The sequence below is a fragment of the Fukomys damarensis genome, unplaced genomic scaffold (genome assembly GCF_012274545.1).
Source record: "Fukomys damarensis isolate Sample0158 unplaced genomic scaffold, DMR_v1.0_HiC HiC_scaffold_17, whole genome shotgun sequence".
NCBI classification, from domain to species: domain Eukaryota; kingdom Metazoa; phylum Chordata; class Mammalia; order Rodentia; family Bathyergidae; genus Fukomys; species Fukomys damarensis.
The window spans coordinates 47,367,201-47,384,555 of record NW_022900929.1 but is presented as its reverse complement, the minus strand read 5'-3'; the positions used below and the strand labels follow the sequence as shown (position 1 = coordinate 47,384,555).

General features: G+C 45.0%; 1 pseudogene; it reads right to left on the bottom strand.

The window, feature by feature from the left end:
• The window catches only part of LOC104871786, a 25,357-nt pseudogene extending 9,001 nt beyond the window's left edge, over nt 1-16,356 (bottom strand).
• Nucleotides 16,357-17,355: the final 999 nt, after the last annotated feature.

The following is a 17,355-nucleotide window of genomic DNA, read 5'->3' as shown; positions in this document are numbered from 1 at the left end:
TTTATTTTTATTTTTATTTTTTGCATGTGTACAGGGGTAACACATCATACTAAATATGTAAGGTCATATCTACGTGAGTTTGACTACAGAAACTAATAAAGTATTCTCTAAATAATGAAAAAAAGAATAAGATAAGACTATAAGAGCGAGAAGCAATTTAAATATGTTCAGGGACCATTTTCATCTCCAGAATTAAATATTATTTTGATGTTACATCATTGCCTTTTCTCTTTTACTTTCCTTTTTAGTTTTATTTTAGGATTCCCTATTTTTAATGTTTATACAGCGATTTCTTTAACTGAAATACCGAATAGTTTCTTTGGTGTGAAAAACTATAATAGTACACAGGATCCTAATGATACAATTAATAATGTGAAATAGGAAGTAAAGGGCTAAAGGTGTAAGGAAAGTGGGAAGGGTGGGGGAAAGGTAATAAGGGAGAGGAAAAAAATATGAGAAACTGAAAAAATGGAAATAAAGTGTTTGTAAATGGGGAGGGGAGGAGGGTGTGAAGGGAGGGCAGGGACAAGGGGAAAAATGAGAATCAAGACCTATTATGTAAAGGTACAGAATCCCAATGATGAATGTAATTGCATTGTATACCTAGATTGTACCAATAATCTCAATAAAAAGGAGAAAAAAAAGAAAAGAAAGCACTGAGCTATTACAAGATGCCAGGCACTGGGAGGTAGATCCTTGGTGATCACCACCCAGGAAGCTCTTAAATCAAGAGAGGATGCTAGGGCCAAGGATTTAGCTCACAAACCCAAGGTCCCGAGTTTGACCCCCCGGTACCAAAAAATAAAGAGAGAGAGGATGCTAGACTCCAAATAATTACTTCAGTAATTTTAAATAACTGCTTCTGGTTGAAAAAGTAAAATCAACAGAGACTCTCATTCACTGTTGGACAGTGGGTAAGGACAATCATTTTGGAAAATAGCTTAACACTGTGCCTGGACGTTGAAAATACAGGCCTCTGACTCTGCAGAGGGAGCTCCCAGCCTGAAGAAAGAGGGCATGTGTGCACAGAAAGACAGTACACAAGTGTTCAAAGCAGACTTCTCTGCCAGAGCCCCTAACTGGAAACAAGTCTACATGCTCCTTAACAGCAGAAGAGACAAATTGTGTGATTGCATTTGACATGAAATACTACACAGCAATGAAAGTTAATGAACAGACACTACATCAAACAACATAAATGAGTTTTTAAAAGATATCATTGATCCCAGTGAGGTGGCACATGCCTGTGTTCTTTTGTATATGTGTGCTTGGGGGGGAGGTTGGTACTGGGGATTGAACCCAGAGCCTTCACGCTAAGCTACATTGAGCCCTTTTTTAAATTTTTAAGAAAGGGCCTGTGAAGTTGGCTGGGCCCAAGTTTGCAATCCTTCTGCCTCTGCCTCCCAGAATCTGGGCTTACTGGTGTATACTGAGGCAGTGGGAGCATGAGTTTGAGCTAATTCTGGACGACATAGTAAGTTCAAGGCCAGCCTGAACTATATGCAAGACTCTGTTTCAAAAAAAAAGTTAATATATATACAAAATATGGGTGAAAAAAGTCAGACACAAAAATATACACTCTGGGACTCACAAGATTCCTAAACAGGCAACGCAACTCTGTGTCGTGTAAGAATACAAATAGGTAATAAAGCTACAGAAAAATGCAAGACTGTGATTACCACATAAATTGGGAGAGTAGGTATCTCCAAGGTAAAAGGAAGGTTGAAGTTATGGAGAGGCAAACCAAAGGGCTTCTGCAATACTGACAATGCGTATTTTATGAGCAAGCAATGGCTACACAGAGCCCATTAAGATGTATGCACACACACATATATGTATGCACTGTGTTTCACAATAAAAAAGTAAACGTTACCAGCTCCTGGAAGTGTTATAATTCAAGCAAGTGAAAACTAGCTCAAAAACTATATCTCCCAAGTCCCTTCTCAGAAGCAAATCTGCCATTATCTGAAATACTTGCTTCTCAGAGATGTTCTGTTTTTGTTTTAGGCAGCAAGGTTTCAGTTCATACACACTCGGTTCACAAGGAGTTTCCTGAGAGTGCTAACCAGAGTTCAGAGCGCTCTCCAGGGTCTGAAAAACAGGAGCGCGCAGAACGCCCCGTGGGGCGCGCATCCGGATGCAGACTGTGCAGAGCCGGCTGGGAAAGACAGGGTAGGGAAACTGCAGAGAACAGGACACGGAAGGCTAAGGAGAGTTCCGGCAGGGAAGGTGGCAGAACTGATCCTCCTGCCTAGGAGACGCCAAAAGGAGGAACAGAGTTTAAATGCTAAGGGGCCCAGGAGAGAGTAGGGCCGTCTCAGGACTGAGACATCAGGCTGTGACTCTACATGACTGGGCCAGGCTCCTGCTGAAGTGGTCTCTGAAGGGTGAGACATGGAGCCAGGCCAATCACAGCATCCCAGCCTGCATCCCAGGTGCAGTATGGAGACCCAGGAGACCCTCGGAAGGGAAGAGGTGTGTCCCTGTAGGCACCCACAGCGCAGTGGTGATCTAGCACGGGAGACTAAAGTATGAAGACATTCACTGTGAATTGGGAAAATGCTAGAGATGCTTGTCTAAGGCACCCTCTTTACCTCACCCCCAGATATCCTGGCTCTGCATCAGTCCAGAGACCCCTACATCCCCCGGTGTGTGGTTCCCATTAGCTTGTTACCCACTACACTAATCTGGAAATCCGACTGGCTTCCTGTCAAAGGAGGTGGGGAGAGACTGGCTGGAGCCAGGAGTTAGCCAGGGTTCTCAGGGACCCAGAGGTGTGCTTTCCATGAAGGGCATTGCCGGGATATAAATAGAGGGGGGCTCTGCCCACAGACCCTCGTCAGTTCCAAACCTGCTCTGGCCACTCCATCACCCAGGGACTCCTGGTTACTAAGCAACCCCTGCCTTACCTGCTGCATCTGTCCTCGTTCCTTAGCAACACTTGAATAACCCAATTCCCTTGAGTTAGGGGTCGGTATCTGTAATTATAAGTGAATGGGTGCTCCTAAGGAATTGTAGAGAAATTTTCGATTAAATATCCATCTGTTCTCAGTTAATAATAAAAGCAACCAAATACTCTGCTTTGGGAAGGACAGCTTTGGCTTCCATTGTATGTCTCTTCTGATAAAATATTTCCAAAAACACACTTTGCAGGTGCTAAACCTCCTCCGTTGGTTTAGCTGGTTTTTCCCCAGCTAATTTCGCTCCCTTCCCTCCGCCGCCCCCTCTCTCCCCCTCCCTTTCTCCTCCTCCTTTCTGCAAGGTCATGTTTACAGCCTTACATTCTCACATTGTGAGGAAGAGGGAGGGGGTTTGAGCTCCTGACTAGTCTACCTTTTCCTAAACAGGACAGTAAATTCTCAGCACTCTTGATGCCCCCCTGGGGGACTCCTCTCCACCACCTGCAAGCACAGATTAACCCCCTACCCAGGGTGAGGGGAAGGAATCCAGTCTCCTTGGCATGGAGGGCAGTAAAAGAAAGAGGACTCGCGTTTTGTCGGGACATGCTGCCCCCTGCTGGACCTCTAGAGTTATAGCACCTCTGAGAACCTGCGGTTCTGTGGTTGTCCACTTTCTGGTCTACAGCAGTTGTCACCAAGCCCTGCTTGTCTGAACTTCCCTCTAGGAGTTTTGCAGGAAGACTGACCTTTTGCAGGTGAAAGCATTTCTGACCTGTTGTGGGTAAAGCAACTACAGAAAGGAGGTGGGGGCTCATCTGTCTCCTCCCTTCCCCGTCCTGCAGAGCCCTGTCCCAGGTGGAAAGACCAGTTTACACACACACACACACATACACACACACACACACACGGGCACATACAAGGGCACATGCACACGCACATGCACACACTTTTTCTGAAGCAGTAAGCTGGGCTGGCTGGAGCAGATTCTGAGGTTAGAGCAGCCCCTGAGCCTGGCGCTGCCCACCCTGACACCTGCTAAATACTGGTCAATTCAGATGCCTGCAGACGGGACAGCAAGCTGATGGGATGCACCCCCAGCCCAGCTGCACCTTGGGGTGGATGACCTTCAGCACTGGGTTGGAAGAGAGAAGAGAGGAGACATGGCAAAGGAGAGAAAGCAAAGATTGGGGTAGAGAACAAGAGACAGAAAAAACAGAGACTGAGGGTAGGCAACAGAAGCTGCGTGATCCTGGACAAGTTTGTTCCCCTCCCTGACCCCTATCAGGCTTGGTAAGAGGAGGAGCTGACTTGGGTGGTCCTGGGGGCTCTGATAACCTCAAAAGCTTTTTTCTGGGCTGGGATTTAGCTCAGTGGTGCCACCACCTGCCTCGCAAGCACAAGGTCTAGAGTTGGATCCCAGGTACCAAAAAAAATTTTTTTTTAATGGGAATTGAACTCAGAGCTATATCCCAGCCATTTTTACTTTTTTTTTTTTTTTTTGAGACAAAGTCTCACTAAATTGCCTGGGTTGAGCTTGAACTTGCCATCCTCCTGCCTCAGCCTCACAAAGTGCTGTGATTACAGGTGAGTACCACCACATCTGGCACCCCAAGAACTTTATTAGGACAATCAAGGAATAAACTGAGCTCCAGACATAGAGCCAGGGAGAAAGAAACATCAGCACAAAAAGTAAAAAGAAATGGAGTGAGAAGTTCCAACTGGCTGGATCCCAGCACAGCCATGTGGCCTCAGCCAGGGTTGCCCCACCCCTGCCCTGGTCAGCAGTGATGCCAGCTCAGCCTTTCCTGCCCCTGTGGCCTACAAGTATGGGGATGTAAGCTGAATGCAGGCTGGTTTTTAGGCACTGCTGATTATATCTGATTATATCAAATATTGGTGGAATTTACTGTCCCATAATTCAGAAGGGTGGGAGGAGGGTGAGGTAAGCACTTCCCTGAGGGACCGACCATGTAGGACTTGTCTGAGCAATGTTTTCACAACATTGCACACACCACTTACCAAGAGCCTTTGCTGTCAGCCTGGCTCTCCCCAGAGATGTTCTCACACAACAGAAACAGATGCCTGGGTGCAAGGCCTTGAACTCAAGCTGACTCCGGGCCCCACCCTCTGGAGGCTGGGTGGGCAGGACAGGGGGCTACAGGCTGAGCTAGATGTGCAGGCAGAGCTGGCCAAAATGACATTTCTGCCGGCACTAGAAAGACCCCAGGTCCCAGAACCACAGCCCCTAAAGCAGCTCCTCCTCCCCAGGTCAGGCCTCTGGAACTACCCGGGCCAGATGGCTGCAGAGCTCCTGGTGCCCACACTTCACCCACAGTGTCCAAATAGTTCCTGAGCACCTACTTCAGCAGGTGTCCAGCTGGGCGTGGTGGTACACACCTAGAGCCCAGCACACAGGGATGCTGAAGTAGCAAGATCGAAGTTCAAGCCCAGCCTGGGAAACTTAGGCACTCAGGCTATGTCTGAAAAATATTTTGGAAGCTGGGTGTCGTGGTACACACATGTAATCCCAGTATTTGGTGGCTGATGCAGGAGGATCCCAAGTTCAAGGCCAGCCTGGATTATAGAGTGGGTTGAAGGCCAGCCTGAACTACATAGTGAGGCTCTATATAAATAAATCAATACATACATACATGCATACATATATACATACATACATACATACATGTGTAAGGGCTGAGCATGTAGCTCAGAGCAAAAGCCCTGGATTCAATTCCCAATACAAAATTAAATAATTAATTAATTAATTTTAAAATATACGTATATATTTTAAAGACACCAGTAATGTTTAGCTACTGGCCTTACCACCACACCTGGCCAATCCATCCTTATGTTCAAGGATTTAAGAAATGCTCTCTCAACCCATGCTCATCATCTACTTCTAAATGTACTGAGAAAAGAAAATAACATACCAGAGCTCACCCTAACTAGCAGAAGGGGAAAAACACTCCAAAGAAATTGTGAAAACTAAGTAAAAACAGAAAAAGATGATGGAACTGAATAAAAAGCCAGAAATGTGGGGCTGGGGATATAGCTCAGCAGCACTGCCCCTGCCTCACAAGTGCAAGGTCCTGAGTTCGAGCCCCAGTACTGTGGGGGGGAGAAAAGACAGAAATGTGATGGAACCTATGTTTCTCTCATCTAGAGATACTAATAGTGTATATTATCTGCCTTATGCAGAAGAACACACTGAATAGCTACAGCAATAGGTACATCACCACATCATTTTGAGACCTGTCATTCAGAGTTGAGAGAAAAAGGAACTGATTATTTTAACTGTAGACGTGATATGCTCTTTGAGAGCTGAAACTGTTAGCTTTTCAAACCAGAAATGAAAAAGTTGCCCTCGGGAGGCTGAGGAGAGGATCACAGCAAGTTCAAGGCCAGCCTGGGCTACATAGTGAGTCCTTGTCTCAAAAAAGAAAAAAAAAAAAAAAAGCAGTTACTGAAGCATTGTACAGAGTACGTTTTCATACCGCATTAGCTACCGAAGCTTACACAGCAGCAGAGGGAGAGCAGAGCCTTGTACACTGACATTGCCGGGTGACTGCAGGGTGAAAAGTGTGAGAGAAATCCAGGGCAGCACGCTTCCCAGCCATACAGTCCCTTGTGACACCAAAGACAGAGGCACATAAGTGCGTGGTACTGCTCTCCTGTCCCAAGAATTGTACCTCGGCCTCGCACACAGGGGCTTGATGTTTTTTTGTATTTGTTCAGCATCGGCACCAACTAATCCTTAAAGATCTTTCACATGAATACATGGCAACGACCACTAGCGGTGGTGAAATTTTCGGCACTGATGGTTTGGAACCCGTAGTTTCTCATGGAGCAGTGGCTCCAATAAGTCCACGATCAACGCCACAAAGCAGCAGTGGGTAAAACTGCTGGCACTTGGTAGAAACCAAGGTGGCAGCACCAGACTGACCCAGCAGTCTGTATATTTTCTAAGCCTTCAGTTAGAGGAGAAAGGCCTATAGGTTATTTTCTTACATCTTGATCTTTGTGCACTTATCTTCTTAAGCTTCTCTGTGAAGAAATTGGAAAGGGACATTAAACATTTCTACTGCATGGTGAAGAGCGATGGTTATCTCCCCAAAAGGCACTTGGGCAACTGTTTGAGATGTGAGCTGAACTATCCGGTTTATTCGTGGAACACAGGTTTTACAGGAAAGAATGACTGACAGGCAAACTGCGATTATTTGGATGTGGGTATTTAGCAGACAACTTCTCAGAAACAAAGAGAATGTCACTGTAAGGAAAATAGCTGCAATATTCGCTGCCAAGGATACAATTTGAATTTTCCAGTAAAACTTAGGTTTGTGAAATATTTTTATCTGTCATCCTGAACTTGACAACTTTCCTACACTAAAAGACTTCCCATGAACCCAATGCTGAAATTAATAAAGGTTAATTTTTTGACATTGCACAACAGAATGTGTCAACATTGAGAAAATCTGCAGGTCTCAACAAACCAGAATTTTCCAGATAACCAATCCTTGGTGTTGCAAAAGTATGTGTACATGAAATACCCACTCAAAATGCAAGATCAACCAATTGAATGTGCAGATGACAAAAAACTCATTAATAGCGTTTCAGATTCTACCCTGCAACTAATCTAAAAACACAACAAATTTTTTTTTTTTGCCAAATGGGATGGTGCATGCATGTAATCCCAGCACTCTGGGAGGCTGAGGCAGGAGAATCAAAACCTCAAAGCCCAGCCCAGGAAACTCAGTAACTTAGTGAGACCCTGTCTTAAAACACAAGAGAGGCTTGGGTGCAAGGCCCTCAGGACAATCCCCAGCACTAGCAAACAAATTGAAAACTATAATTTGTTAAGTTTTGGTGTAATATCAAAGAATATCACTATTATCTGAAAAAGCGAACACTTCTCTTTTGCAACTGCTTGTCTCTATAAGATCTGCTGCTCTTCATATACTATTCTTCCATCAGAATGGCAATTACAACAGATCAAATGCAGAAGCAGGTATCCAGCAGTCTTTATTAAGCCATGCACTGAAAAGATTTATAAAAATATACAACAATAGTATTCTTCTAAGTATTTTGTTTTAGAAAATGTGGCTATTTTTCATTTAAATTCTTATCTGTATGACTACACAAGTTTGTTGTTTCTAATGGGTACTCCTTATTTTTCAGTTTTAATTACTATTGTAGTAAATGTTGACATGTATATCCCACATAAACCAAATCTCTTTGGAGTCTTTAATAATTTTTAAGGACATAAGGATCCTGGAGACCAAAAAGTTTGAGAACTCTGACCTAGTTTATTTATTCCTCTATTTATGGGCTTGATATTGTTCTTCTATGCTATAAAAAATACTACCAGGAGTTGGGCATAGTGGTGCATGCCTGTAATCCCATACTGAGGGAGGCTGAGGCAAAACGATTGCAAATTTGAGTTCTACATGAACAACTTAACAAGACCCTGTCTCAGAATCTCAGAATGAAAAATAAAAAAGGATTAGAAATGTAGCTCAGTAGAACAGTGGCCTCAGAGTCAAACCTCAGTAGTGAAAAAAGTTAAAATGAAAACTTCAGGGCCTGGGGGTGTAGTTTCAAGGCCTTGGGTTTGATCCCCAGCACTGGAAATATAGATATAGATACAGATATATAATATATGTCTTTGTACATGTGTACATTTATTTTTGTGTACACTGTAAGAAAACAAATATTTTTTGGCAGGGCTAAGAATCAAACCCCAAGTCTCAGGAATACTAAGCAAGTGCACTACCACTGAGCTATACCCCAAGTTTCTAAGAAAATCTTTTTTATTAGGGAAAAAAAATCAGGTGTGATAACCAGGTGGCTATGATTCAGGGATAAGGGAGAGAGGGTGGGATGACCTCCTGCCATTGAACACAGACACATCAAGAAGTATTCAGAGTAGTAGTTGTTAAAGCACCATCAGAAAGGTTTTCCCCCCTCTACTTAATTGCTGGCCCTTCCTGATCCATTCATTTTAGTGGTCTTTTAGGCATTGTTAGCTTCATTGTCTCCTTCTAGGGTATCCTTGAGAATTTTGTGGAATATTGATTTGGTGGTCATAAATTTCTTTAGGTTTTCTTTAGCATGGAAGTATCTTATTTCTCCACTGATTGTGAGAGATAATTTTGCAGGACATAACAATCTGGGTTGGAAGTTGTGTCTTTAAGAGCTTGAAACACTTCACATCATATTCTCCTCACCTTTAAGGTTTGTGTTGAGAAATCTGTTGTAAGACTAATAGGTTTTCCTTCAGAGGTGACTCATTGCTTTTCTCCAGCAGGCTTTAAGGTCTGCTCTTGTGTTGTATTTCTGGTATATTAATTATTATGTTGTGACACAGGTTTTTTTCCTGATGATGGATATTCAGTGTTCTATATGTTTCGCTTATCTGTATGTTAAATTATTTTGCCATCTGTAGAAAGTTTCCTGCTATTTCTTGGTGCAAACATGTCTTTTATGCCTTTGGTTCTGTCTTCTGATTTTTCACTACCTGCAACTACTCTCGTACTAGTCCTCTTTGAGTCATCTAGGAGATGTTGGATCCATTTTCAATGTTTCCTCATTGTTTTTAAGGTATCTCTCATTAACTGATCATTGACCACAGCCCTGTCCTCTAATTTCAACACTCTTGTCTTCACTCTGGTCACTTCTGCTATCCATACTTTCAACTATGTTCTTAATCTCCTGGATTTCTGTTTGGAATTCCTTATGGACTGCCATTCTTTTCTACGCTGGGCATTCATGTTCTGCCTCTCTTTCCTTATCTCCACTAGCTGTTTATTAGTGTTTCCTCCACCCTCATTGACCATTTGTTTCATTACAGTCTTTATGTCATTAGTTATATCTTCTTTAAATTCACCAAACACCTTTTGGGGAAGTACCAGGGATCAAACTCAGGACCTTGCTCTCTTGAGGCAGGTGCAGTGCCACTGAGCCAAATCCCCAGCCCCCACCAAGCACCTTATAGAACTGTTTTACCTCCATTTGTATCCAGTGCAGAAAGATGTTCCAATCCAAATTCAAGAGTTGCCCTTGAGTTTTCTTTATTCCTTACCGTGTGTGTGTGTGTGTGTGTGTGTTTTGTGGTAGCAGGTATCGAACTCAGGACCTTGCACTTGCCACTGAGCCGTAGCCACTGAGCAATCCCCAGCCCCCACCAAGCACCTTATAGAACTGTTTTACCTCCATTTGTATCCAGTGCAGAAAGATGTTCCAGTCCAAATTCGAGAGTTGCCCTTGAGTTTTCTTTATTCCTTACCATGTGTGTGTGTGTGTGTGTTTTGTGGTAGCAGGTATCGAACTCAGGACCTTGCACTTGCCACTGAGCCGTTTCCCTCTCCCCTTCCCCTTACCTTTTGCATACAATCCATCAGCAAGATCAATTTTCCCTGCAAAATACACACTTCCCCTTCCCCTTCCCCTTACCTTTTGCATACAATCCATCAGCAAGATCAATTTTCCCTGCAAAATACACATAAAGTTTTCATTTCTCTCTGTCTCTCCTGTCCTCTGTCATCTATGATTGCAGCAGCCTCCTAAAGCCCCTTCATTCCACTCCTAAACTCTCATCAGCCACTCTGCCTCTACTCTGCAATCAGGAGTATCTGTTTAGTGCCTCTGCCCTCCACCAACTTGACCCTGTACTCTGAATCATATCTAAATTATAACCCACCAGGATCTCGCCGTCAAGTCAGTGTCAGACCATCTCGTGTGCTCTCCCTTCTTTCTGTCCCCAGTCTCCCAGCTACGGCTACCTCCACAGCCTCTGTGTTTGCTGTTCCCTGAAAATTCTTCCCACAAGCATTATGTGGCTACTAAATGTCACTTCCTCCTAGAGACTTTCCCAAAGCACCTAGGACAGGGCAGACCCTCAGAAGCACCCTCTCCTGTCTATATTTCACTTTCTTTATAGCATTTATCATTGCCTAATATTTTTTCTCATTTCTCTGGTTATTTCCTCCCCTACTCAAATGTAAACTCCATTAGTTAATAATAATAACTAATACTAACTTAGCTCTTATTTTGTGCCAGACACTGTTCTAAGTATTTTACAGGTATAAACTCATTTAGTCGTCACCACAAAGTTGCACTCCGAGCATCTCCACATTTTAGAGGACAAAATGAGGAGCAGAAAAGCAGAGCAACTTGCTTACAGTCACATCCCTTGTGAGCAGTGGAGCTCAGATCAAAGCCAGGTGGCCGAGCTTTGGCGTCTGTGCTCTTCTTACCCCTCGTGCTTTATGCCCCACATGAGAGGAGGATTTTTATTAGTATTGTTCTCTGCCATTGTTCTAGCATCTGTAACAAAGCCTGGCAGACAGGAGGCACCAATAAATATTACTGGAGTAAATAATGTTGCGTGAGTGCTTTAAAGATTGAAGGTTTTTGCCTTTGAACCAGATTGATAAGATTTCAAAATCTAACCTTCCAGAGCATGGGCTTGTGGGAGTTCATGTTTCAAATCAGAAATTCCTTGAAAGGTGCCCTCTACTCTAAAGATGCTTACAGTTCTCCGGGGGACGTAAACAAACATGGCACCCAAAGTGCTGTGCGAGTGCCAGTCAGAGCCAATAACTTCTAACTAGAAGATCCTGGAAGGGTCCAAGGACAAAGTGGCATTTGCCCTGGGTTTGAAGAATTTGGACAGGCAGAGCTAAGAAGGAAGCTGTGACAGAGATTATTCGTTGTTTCCTAGTCTTTGTTCCCTCTTCTTCCTCAGTAGTAATCCTCCGGAATTTTAGCTGTATAATAGACTACCCCAAATGAAAGCCACATTTCCCAGACTGCCTTACAGCCAAACTTGGCCACATGGCCAAATTTTTGATAACAGGAAGTGGAGGAGGGTATGCAAATTCCTGAAAGTTTTCTTATGAAAGAAGCATGATCCCCTCTTTCTATGCCTCCTTCCTGCTGGATGGAACGTGAACCTAGTGACTAGTGCTGCAGCAGCTGTCTTTGAACTCAAGAGGAGACACATACTGAGGCTCCTGCTGATCACAAAGATACCATATGAGTTCCACGAAGATCTTATTCAAGCCAGTGTTACATACGTGACTTAGGCTGGGTTACCAGAAGCAGATCCTGAGACAGAGGTTAATGTGCATGTTCCCAGGAGAAAGAAGTAAGGGAACCTAGGGGAGATAACTGACCCTAATCCTAACAAGTACCAAAGACATTCCTGGAAAGGCGGAGAGTGTGAATAAAGTACATAGAATGCAGCAGAAGAAGGTAGGCGAAAGTGTTGGAAAGGAAGAATACAGAAAAGAAATAAATGGGAAAGTTGAAAAATCAAGTTGTAGCCATTAGACTATATGGAAAGCTTTCATGCCTGGCTAATTCACAGACAAAAGGTGCCAGAGGGCTTTTTAACATGGTGGTTCAGAAAATTCATTTGGCAACTACCTGTGGGATGAGTCACAATGAGACATGGAGGTGGAAACACCCATAAAAAGGCCATATATGCCTTGTCTACGCAAGAAGTTATGGTAGTGATTCCAAGTGGGGCTGAGAAAGGGAAAAAGTTGTGAAAGCCTTGTGGAGAAAGACCTCCTCTTTCTAACTGCTTTGACATAAGAGACAGGAGACACACAGGATCCAGACATCAACCCAAGGCTGGATTCTAACCCGAGTAATGGGGAGAAGGGTAGCACCACCAACAGAAATGGACGAGAGGGTGTTGTGGAAAACCCAGCATAGGTGAACTAGCCACCAAAAGTGAAAGGTTCCATGAAATCAAAACAGGGGCAAACAAGTCCAAGAGAGCACAAAGCCCAGTTTATAGGAAAATTGTGGACCAAAGCATGTCTATGATAGCTTGATCCCCACACTCCAAGGCACGAGGAAAAGTTTATAAACTAAATTTTTAAAAACCAGAATGTACCTGGCTTTCTAAAATAGTAACATGCCCAACATCACTCTGGGTGCTGTGGCTGCCCACTCTGCTCAGCAATTAACTTAACAACTTTGCTTATCATATAAAGTTAAGGAGATGGGCTAGGGTTCCCTGGCAGGCAAAATGGTGGTTGTAACAAAGGTGGCTGTAGAGCCCTAAAGAGAAGAAAGAACAAACCTGAAAGGAAATATGAGTTCCACCTACTAACCTAATAGATTTGAGATGAGGAGAAGCTTCTAAATGAAGTTGCTAAGCAGGCAGAACTGTTATGACTGAAAAGGCAGGCGTGCTATGGGTTTGTGCGTTGTCTACAGAGATGTGATTGCTGGGCATAGTGGCACACTCCTGTAATCCCAGCACTCGGGAGGCTGAAGCAGGAGGATCGCTGTGAGTTCGAGACCAGCCCGGGCTACAAAGTGAGTTCCAGGTCAGTCTCCACTACGTAGTGAGACCCTGTCTCAAAAAACAAAAAATAAAAACAAAACAAAACAGAGATGTGATTTTTGTTGTTGTTGTTAGACAGGGTCTCATTATGCAGTCTAGGCTGCCCTTGAACTCACAGCTATTCTCCTGCCTCAGAATCCCAAATGCTAGGATTACAGTCATGCACCACTATTCCTGGACTTTTTATTTTTAAACAGGTTACTGCTATGTAGCCAATCTGTCTTTAAACTCAAGATCCTGCTACCTCAGACTCCTAAGTGCTGGGACCACAGGCGTGTACCACCATGCCTGACCAGAAATGAGAGGAGGGGAGGGTAAGGGAAGGGGAGAGGGAGAGGGAAGGGAGGAAGCGCACAGACAGAAGAGGAAAAGGCCAAGGCAAGATGCTGGAAGACTGCGAAAGGTCCACAGACAGCCTTCCCCAGATTTCTCCTGCCAGCTGGCTTCCTACTGAATTCTGCTAACAATAGGCACTGGGACATGACAGAAAGAGACAGGATGAGAGGAGGGATATCCTTCCCATTTCCAACTCCTGTTAATGTCCTTCCCGGGGGTCAGCACACTTTTCTTGTGAAGAGCTAGATGTTAAATAGTTTGGGCTTTGTAGGCTGTACTGTCTCTGTTACATCTATTCATCCCTGCCATTGCAGCACAAAATAGCCACAGACAGTATATTAATAAACAAGCATGATTGTGTTGCAATCAAAGTTTATTTATAGATACTGGAGTTCAAAAATTTAGGAGTTCTGATGTATCCAGAGCACTTTCTTCCTTTTCGTTTTCAACTATTTAAAACTGTGAGAAAGGCCGAGGCAGGAGGATCACAAGCACAAGTTCAAGCCCAGTCTGAGCAACTTGGCAACTCTGCAAAACCCCTCAAAACAGAAAATTTAAATGGGGGTGGGGATTAGGGTGTAACTCAATGAGGAGGTCCTGGGCTCGATCCATGGTATCATTTTTAAAAAGTGAAAAACATTCTTAGTTCACAGGCCCAAAAAGCAGTGATGGTGAACCTTTCTGAGACTAAGTGCCCAAACTGCAACACAAAACCTACTGATTTATCACAAAGTGCCAAAATGCTGCAATTAAAACCGAATACCGAGGTTTTAGATCAGAAAAAAACAACTGTTATTCGATGTTCGGCTGTTGAAGCAAAATGGCTCTTGTGCCAAGAGAGAGGGCTCTGTGTGCCGGCTGCAGCATGCCTACCATAGGTTCACCACCACTGCCACAGAGGAATGGGGCATCGGGGCACCAGGACCGGACAGGCGTGGTTGTAGTCTGGCTCCGCTGGCCTCCTCCCTCTTTACTCCCACTACAGCTAAAAGAACATCCTGGAGATGCCAGCACCCTAGAGGCCTCCACCCCATCCCACTCCGAGATCTGAGCTGGAGACCTGTGCAGTCTGCTCCGCCTCAGAGCCCAGGGGTATGCCTCTTCTGTTCCTGCAGCCCTGTGGCAGCTGCTTCCTGGAGGCACCACATCTGGTTACCACACCAGCTCCATTCACTCACTCAGCCTCCCATACTGCAGTAACCAGCCCCCAACACACATCCCCTCTGTTTGAAATGCATGGGATGGAATCATTTTCCTGCCCAGACCAAAACTGACACAGAAATCGTTTTTATTCTCCAGGAGAGAAGAGGAAAGGGAAGCCAAAAAATGAGGAGTCAGAGAGGTAGGAGGCAAACTGGGAGTGTCCTGACACAGAAAGGGAAAGAGACTCAGGACAAAGGCCACGGGGAGCCATGAAGCAGAGGGGATGCCTGAGACCAGAATGACCATTTCTGGGCCAGGAAGCCACGCGTGACTTTCCAGCCTCAGGGACAGTGATGGCCTAGGAGGGAGCTGGAGATGGCCACAGCCTAGTGAGAGTCTATGAGGGTCAAGCACCTTGGAGGCAGGTCTGACTTCACACCTCGGCACCTTATCCATGCGGAAGAGAAGAGTGGAGCCATCTAAGCATGAACTCAGAGTAAGGTGCCATGGGGAAAACCCGAAAGCCAGACAGATGCGGACACACAGACTGCGACATGGACTTTGTGCTGTATGTAGCATAGAAGGGGCTCTCAGCCACTGCACACAGCAGGGTGTGGTGGTGCACACCTGTAATCCTAGGCCCCTGGGAGGCTGGGGCAAGAAGTTCACAAGTTCAAGCTCACCCTGGGAAAATTAGCAACTTAGCAAGACACTGTCACAATAGGAAACAAACAAATAAAGGATGTAGCAGAGTGGGATAGCTGTGGGTTCAATCCTCAACACACACACACACACACACACACACACACACACACACACAGACTCCTCCCTCTTCCAGGTGTGGGTCTGTGCTGTCATTCCTTCAGTAACTGTCATAGGTAAAACCTAACGAAGCATGGGAAAGTCTTGGACAAGTACTTGAAACTCAAATGCTTTGTTAATCAGGTCTAGAAAGCTTTCTGCTGTTGGCACAAATCTCTCTTGGTAGCCCCTCCGGGTTTATCCTGTAATGGTGGGCCGTTACCCACCTCTCACAACTGCTGTCATGACGGATGTTCCTGTTTATGAAGCTCTGTGCATTGGATGCCCCAGAAGACACGGTTCTCTCTGTTTGGGTCAGGATTGGCAGTCCAGCCTCTGCCTGTACACAAGTAAAGACAATCAGAGCAAGCACAGGCAAAGTGTATGGGAGTCGGTGCACAGCCTTTAATGCTCCACCCTCATCTGGAAGCAGGAATCCTTTTTCCTGGCAAGCTAAGGCCCTGCAGGAATCAGCACAAGGCCAGAACTTGAATCACCAACAACTAATCTCTGACTGCTTTCCTGGCAGGTAACGGATAGTAGAATCCCTGTAGGGCCTGGCATCCAGAAAGAATGAAACATTAAAGCAGGAGACATTGGGTGGCTGAGTCAGGGCAGGGAATTTGAACCAGTTCCTACCTGCAGAGGAGGGAGTGGATACCCTTTCACTCTTCTGCAGCTTGGTCTATGGACTTCTATCCAGTCTTCAACTTAGGGACCCCAGGAAAAGTCTCAGAAATTGGAAGTAAGCAGCCAAAGGCTCTGAGAGGTGACAGTGACTGGAAAATGAGGCTCCTGGCTGGCCCAGAAATTTTGGCAGAGAATTTGTAGTAGCTTCATAGAGTCTATCTGACTGAAGCCAAAGGAAAGGTAGGAGAGGGAGGCCAGGACAAGAACTACTTACCGGACCAGTCCTGGTAGCACACACTCTTGGGCACTTTTCTATATTGTGTGATTTAATTTTCTTAACAACTTGCAAAGTAGAATTGTGCCATTTTATCTGGTAAGAAAACTAAGCCTCAAAAATGATGATACAACAAAGACCCACTAGCCACAAACTGGCTAGAACTGCCTGGCTCAAGCTTGCTCCAGCATGCTGGGAAGTTTCCTCTGCCTCCTTCGAGGACCGGGCAGCCATGAGGAACCTGTGGTTAACCTCAGGCCTAACACTGCATTTACAGCTGCAGAGAGAGGCAGCTACAGTCTGAAGAAGATGGGTTGGAGTTTAACTCAAAGAACTGCTCCTCAGCAGCCACCACAGTTCTTCAGATCCTCTGAGTGAGCTCCACCTCCCGCCTCCTGCCTCCCACCTCCTGGTGCGGTGATTTGGCTGGAGTGGCTTGAGCTTTTAATTTCCAAAACAACCCAGAAAACCGGGGTCCTAGCACCCGGGCTCTGGCGATCTAGTGGTCTGGGGGGAGAAGCTCACAAACTACCCTACCGAGGTCAAGTGACAGCCTTCAGCTTTCATCCATCGCCAGCCTTGGCTTAGCAATGAAGACTGGGGCCTTTGGTGGGCATGGGGCAGCACAAGCACAAATTATACAAAGTATAGAACTCTTGAGCTGTACTAGGAACCCAGCCTTGCAGGATTCTGAAGGGAAGAGCCACTACTTCTGCTTGGAGAGTGAGCCAGAAACTGGAAAGAATGTGATGGGAAGGGGCATGTTCAAGAGCAAGTTTGTGTGGCTCCTGCCATGCAAGCACAGCGACCTGAGTTCGATCCCCTGTACCAAAAAAAAAAAAAAAAAAAAAAGCTAGTTCATGGAGCCAAAGAGAACCAAGGGCAAGGCCAAGAGGGCCTGGTGTGTCGTT